The sequence below is a fragment of the Rattus norvegicus genome, chromosome 7 (genome assembly GCF_036323735.1).
Source record: "Rattus norvegicus strain BN/NHsdMcwi chromosome 7, GRCr8, whole genome shotgun sequence".
NCBI lineage: Eukaryota > Metazoa > Chordata > Mammalia > Rodentia > Muridae > Rattus > Rattus norvegicus.
In genome coordinates this window covers 113,296,475-113,303,579 of record NC_086025.1, presented here as the reverse complement: position 1 = coordinate 113,303,579, position 7,105 = coordinate 113,296,475, and positions in this window count along the sequence as shown.

Here is a 7,105-nt window from a genome sequence, read left to right as displayed (position 1 = left end):
AAAGTGAATCAATGTTGCCAGAGGGTTCTTTACCTGTAACAATGAAAACACAATGTCTAAGAGTCAAAGAGCGGGCTCAGCAGGTAAAGATGCTTGCTGCCAAGCCGAAGGAACACTTAGAGGAGCAGCGGGATGAGTCGCGGTCAGTCTCCTGCACTCTCATGATAGGAAAAAAAACCGAAACAGATGTTCACGAGTTCTCTGATCTCAGTGTGTATATGGGTGTGTGAAGACCCAAACAAACATAAAATAAAAGCGACTAATCAGAAAACGGCACTGCAAGCACACTGAATGAACGGTTCTCCAGAGCAAGCATGAGATTGGAAATGCTCGTTCTAAGACAAACAAGCAATCTTTGGGGAATGATTTTACACATGCAGCTGTGAATCAGCATTGCAAGGTCAAGGATGGCTAGGGGAACGTTTCATTTGCTGGACCAGCAATCTAATCGCCCCTAGTTGTGAATGTGTGGCTTGAGGCATGGGGTTGGGGATTTAGCTCAGTGGTAGAGCGCTTGCCTAGGAAGCGCAAGGCCCTGGGTTCGGTCCCCAGCTCCGGAAAAAAAAGAAAAAAAAAAAAAAAAAGGTTTGAGGCATGACAGTCTGAAGCCATAAACACATGTTCTGTTAAAGGGCTTGGGAGGTTAGTTGGTGAAGAGCTCATCTTACAAGCCTGAAGACCTGAGTTCAGATCCCCAGAACCAACATAAAAACCCAGGGAGGATTCTCCCAGGGGTGGGAAGACGGGAGTTAGAGCCCTAGAAACACATGGGGGCCAGTCAGCCTGCTATTTGTGGTTAAGCTCCTGGCCTGTGAGAGACTCTGTTTCAGGTAAAAGGAAGAAGGCACTGGAGGACCAACACCTAAGTTTGTTCTTTGCCTTTTACACCACACACACACACACACACACACACACACACACACAGAGAGAGAGAGAGAGAGAGAGACAGAAAGAGAGTGTGTGTGTATATATATTATATTCGATTAAAAAAATAATCAAACTATCCCCTCCCCCCAGAATAACCATGGAAATAATGCTTTTGTTTTTGATTTGTTAACACAGGGTCTCTCTATGTTGTCCTGGTTGTCTTAGAACTTGCTATGTAGACCAGGCTGGCCTCAAACTCAGAGCTCTGCCTGCATCTACACGGACTAAGCATGTGTCTTGCATGACACCCAGCCTGGAAATACTGCTTTTAAAAGCAGGACTGGTTAGCCTTTCCGGGGAGGTAGCTGGGGTTGGTAGAGGCTCGCCTAGCAGGCTTGAAGCCTGGGCTTGATCCCCAACACTGTGCAGCAGCTGCTCCACTCCATTAATAGCTCCAGCTGGTGGCACCAGCTTACAGCAGTTTAGGACTCCTGCCAAAGCTCTGAAACACCAGCTATGTCAAGGTCTGCTAAGGGCAGTACCACCCCTGTGAGAGAGGATGCTGACCAGGAAATGAACTCTCTGGCTTGCTCTAACCTGGAGGCAAAAGATGGTAAAGGAGAGGCTGTCATGGACCTACCCTGGAGTCACCTGAGATGGGGCCACATTATGGGGTTTGCATTAGCTTCTCTGGAGCATCATCTGTGATAGCTTCTATTGCTACCTTAATATCAACACAACACAGACACAGACAGACAGACAGACAGACAGACAGACACACACACACACACACACACACACGTGCGCGCGCACACGCAGGCACGCACACACGTACACGCGCGCGCTCCCATCCCACCCCTTCAACCAGCATCCAGTCCTCACCTACTGGCCAGTGCACAGCTGCCCACCGGTAATAGCGTGCATCACGTGATGGCCGACAGGGGTGGGGGTGGAGAGGCAGAGCCCCTGCAAAACAGGCTTTGGGGCTAAGGCAGAAAGGACAGGATCGTGGTCTTCTGCCCTCACCGAGGCCTGCTATCATCGACTCTGACTGGGTGGGTGAGAAGACGCTAGTGTTTCCTGTGGTAAAACTGGAAGCTGTGACTGTGGCAGAATGAATGAATCTGACTTGAAGGTAGACTCACCAAGTGTCCCCAAAGGAACACTATCCATTCTGTCCTAAATAAATGTTACTTGTAAAGAGAAAAACAAAAACAAAAACAAAAAAACAAAACAAAAACAAGTATGGTGGTGAATGCCTGTTAGTCCTGCACAGGGGAGGTGGAGACAGATGCCTCAGAAAAGTTCAAGGTCATCCTTAGATACATAGTTAGGTCTAGACCAGCCTGGGCTACAAGAGGCCCTGTCTCAAAAAAACACAAGACTAATTTAACTTGTTCCTAAAGGTGCAAAGTGACAGAAGACAGAGCTCTCCACCCCTCGATGCCACTGTCCTCTAAGTAAATGCATACTCTCAAGTCCTTGTCAAAATATCTGGTGTTCAGCTGCCAAGATAAAGGGCACGATTACGCCGGGCACCAGACAGGACGCGGACATGGCTCCATGATCAGATAGGGCTGTTGAACGTTGCACGGTGTCCCATTGGGAGCGCACAGAACAGGAAACGCAGTTGGTGCATACACAAGCAAGCGCACGCAGCTTTTGAGTAAGCAGATAACATTGCTCATGCGCAATGTCCAGAGCAGCCCTTGGCACCGGTAGGCCTCCAGCGTGAAGAATGTTGCCTGGCTTGCCACCTTGTTTTTCCTGCCAAAGTTAGGATAAGAGGCTTTTCACTTACAGACGATTTACTTTGTGAGTCACGGGCCAGAAATGGTGCTTTGGGACCCGAGCCAGCAAGGAAGCAGCCCTGAGCAGGAGGAGGGGCTCAGTTCTGGGAACAAAGGCCTGTGTTCCTCTCCTTACGTGCAGAAAAGAGTTAATGGTCACAAAAGAGTTAATGGTCACAAGTGATACATCTGGACCTTGATTCTGCTCAAAGAAAGTAATAGCTTAGAAAAAAAAAAAAAAGGCAGTCATCTCCCCTAGTCTAAAGTTTAACGCGTTCTTCAGCATGTTCCAGAAATCAAGGTAGGGGCAGGTCAGCGTGTGTTCCGTCAGGGGTGAAAGGAACCCAATTCTTAGGGGATCAAATGATAAATGGAACGACGGAGGGCCTGCGTGATGTCAGAGCTCTGGCTTCTGCAAGCTGCAGGTGCCTCGGCTCTGGCTCCTCTTTCTGCTGGTCTCTTTTCAGACCAGTTTCTTGCAGTAAGAAAGTGGTGGAACAGCAGCAATAACAAACCCTCGCCACCATCCTGAGGAAGGAAGAGGAGCTGTATCCCAGAATTCCCGGGAGGGGGAGGGGCACGAATTTGAGATTGATTGGACTAGCATAGGTCATGTGCCCACCTGTGACCCAATCACAGTGTAGCTGAGAGCAGTGTTCTGTACTATGGAGGAGGGGTGGGTGGGGGTGGGAAGGAAGGCCTCCTGGGAATAAAACAATTATTAGTGCTTAAAATGATATTTTAGGGCTTGGAAAGATGGGGCACTGGTTAAGAGCACACACTACATTTGCGGAAAACCTGAGTCCAGTTCCCAGCATCCACAGCAATAAGCTCACAGCAATTAAGCCCACCAGGCAACAGTAAAAGACCACCAACTCGTCTAGCTCTTGGTGGTGCAGGCCTTTAATCCCAGCACTCGGGAGGCAGAAAGAGGCAAATCTCTGTGAGTTCAAGGCCACCCTGGTCTACAGAGTTGATTTCTAGTTCAGCCAAAGCTACACAGAGAAACCCTGTATCGACAAACAAAAGAACAAGTAAGCAAACGAAACAAAAGACCATCTGTTCAAATGGCCAAATTGTAGCAAACTTTTTTTTTTTTTTTTAATTTTAAATTGCGCACAGCAGAACAGACCTGGTCCAGCAGCCATCATCCCTAGCGCCAGTTTTAGAGAGCGTCCCTGGATGGGGAAGATGAGGTTTTTAGGGCAACTTAGAACAACGGACTTTCCAAACGGGGGCTTTGGCAGGCAAATAAGCAGGGAAGAGCAAAAATACATCAAGCTTGTCATGACGAGCTCCTCCAAGAAAGGCATGGTGGCCATTTCTTGAACAGGAAGTGCAGAAACATTTGTAGCTGAGGATATACACGGGACATAGCTTAATCCTTGAAAGAGGTTTAGTCATACACAGGAATGAACCCAGTTTAACTTTGCTATGAGATGGCTTTCAAGTTTAAGGTTGATTTATCAACAACCACTTATAACTACCTCTAGTTCCAAGGGAACTGATGCCCTTTTGTGGCCTCTGTGACACATGTGCAACACCCTTGCCCAACATGTACACGTAAGTGTTGATGTTGTTTAATGAGCTGCTTTACTTTTTCCCTCCTCCCTTCTTCTTTTTTTTCTTTTGAGAGTCTCTTTGTGTAGCTAGATTTGAGCTTATGATCCTCCTACCTCAGAGTCCTGAGCGCCGGGATTACAGATATGTGTCACCATACCCAACCAGTTTCATCTTTTGTTTTGATGTATGCAGGGTCTCACTGTTGACCTCTGGTGACCTGTAACTTGCTGTGTAGATCAGGCAGGTGCTGGGATTAATGGTGTACAGCAGTACAACTGACCCTTCATCTTTTAATTTAGAATTATTACTGGAATTCTCTTTGGGGGAGGGGGTGCACAGGTTCATGTAGCTCAGGCCAGCCTTGAACTTGCTACATAGCTGAGGATATCTTTGAAAATTTGATCTTCCTGCCTCAATTTTCCAAGGATTTTAGGTATGCACCACCATGCCTGGTCGAATTCTTCCTCCTCCTCCTCCTCCCCCTCCCCTCCCCCCTCCTCCTCCCTCTCCATCTCTATCTCTCTCTGTTTTTAGAGACAGGGTTTCTCTGTGTAGCCCTGGCTGTCTTGGAACTCACTCTGTAGACCAGACTGACTTTGAACTTAGAGATCTGCCTGCCTCTGCCTCCGGAGTGCTGCGATTCAAGGCCTGCGCTAGCCCTCCTGGCTTAATTCTACTCTTTTAAGAAAACTACAGGGGCTGGAGACATGGCCCAGGGGTTAAGAATACTGACTGTTCTTCCAGAGGTCCTGAGTTCAATTCCCACAAAACCACATGGTGGCTCACAACCATCTGTAATGGGATCCTATGTCCTCTTCGGGTGTGTGTGAGGAAAGGGGAAATGTACTCACATACATAAATAATTTTTAAAATGTACAAATGGATGATCTTTGCATGAATGAGTGGCAAAGAGCTGTGTTGAGGGGATCCTTCAAGGATCTCATAGCAACCATCCCTTCCTCACACACGTTTTCTCAAATTAATAGTTTCTGACCCAACTGTCCTTCCTCTGCGTGCTCAGCAAGCATCAACCGGTAAGGGCCAGGTGTTATCTGCCCGTCCTTCTGACCTGCACTCACAGGAGTTCCCTACAGAAGGTCTGCAATGAGGCAGCTCCTCTTTCTTCCTTCAATTTCTTCAATCTATCTCTCCTGCTAAGGCGGTTTCTCCATTTACAGAGGAACTCTATTCCTGCCCCAGAACCTCAGATCTCCATGACCTTCTAGGTCCCCCTGATGAGCGAAGAGAACCAGTGCTACCATCCTGTGAGCATCTCGTCGTGAAGGAATCTGATTGGCGTGGCTAGCGTGGAAGGCAGCATTGCGGCTCCAATCAGCTGAGGAGCATGCGCAGCCCACCAGCATGGAGAGGCACGTGATTAAGCCAAGAGACCTGGGCTCAGTAAATGCTTTAATTAGTACGCATCTTTTGAAGGCATCCTCTGAGTGCGCGCTGGCTGTACCTTTGATCCCAATCGAAGGATGGGTGGATGCCAGGCTGATTCATTCATGACCTGAAGGAATCCCTACCCTTGGCCTCCTAGCGCTACACCTGAGCTGTTTCTTGTTCTTGCCAGATCTGTCACATCTTTATTGGCTTTCCTAATGACTTCTGTTGTTGGAAGTCATTCATTACATTGGCTGCCTGAAGCCTGATGTGAATGAGAGTCTGAGACAGGGAAGGAAGGGCTTGGGGCCCTGCCGGGGTACGAGCCAACCGTCTTCCTCCTCCCTGTTTTTAGCTTCCACACCCAGATTAAAAATAGATCCTGCCTGTGTGACCTTCTTTCTGACATTTTGCCTTCTAGACACTGACCAAGGAGTTTGTCAGGCCCTGGGTTCACCTTGGCAAGTGTCCAGTGAGGCATAGCAAGGCACTGATGACTTTGTGACCTTAGAGATGAGGAAGACCTGGGTTTGAGTCTCAGACCCCAAACTGAGGAATGAGGTCTCACTGGTTCATTTCCATGAGTCCCTCCTTCACTCCCTCCTTTTTCCCATCTCTTCCTTCCTTCCTTCCTTCCTTCCTTCCTTCCCTTCATCCTTCCTTCTTTCGTCCCTTGAAACAGAAACCATGTATCCCAGACTAGCTTCAGACTTGCTGTGTAGCCACATATGACCGTGAATTCCTGATCCTCATGTCTCCACCTCCCAGGTGTTGAGGCAACAGACATGCACCCCCGTGCCTGTCTTGGACCTGATTTTTTTTTTTTTTTTTTTTTTTTTTTTTTTTTTTTGTCCATGAGGGCCTCAAGAAGGTAATGGCTTCTTTGGAACTAGAATTACAGACAGTTATGAGCCACCCTGTGGGTACTGAAAACTGAACCTGGGTCCTCTGCAATCCATCTCTGTAGCTCCACGTTGAGCCTGATTCTTGATTGAGAAATCTGTAATACATCTTCCATAAGGAGTAAATAAAAATTCTAGCAAATTCTTGAGCCATAGTGGACCATGTCTGCTAGCCTTCCCACCCTCTCCATAGGTAGGACTAAAAGCTAACCTTATTCTGAGGATTTAATGGAAGATTCTGTCTTACACCCAATATCCTGCCCATTCTGCTAACACTCATTGAACTCCTGGTTATGCAAAACAAACCAACCAACCAAACAACCAAACAACAAACCTCACATGGGCCCTGGCATATTTGAGGTCCTGGGTCTTTATCCCTCTCTATGGCGTCGAAGGATTTTTGATCACATTGTGAACTCAGAGAGAGATTGTGAACTGGAAAACACTTATTTCTTGTTATAATGTGGCTCAGCCCTTGCACACACCTTTAACCCAAGAACTTTCAGTAAACGAGAGCCAAATAAAGTCAAAGATAGATAGATGTCGGTATTCTACCTAAGCTCCACCCCCACAGCTACCTGGCAACAGCCAGGTGTG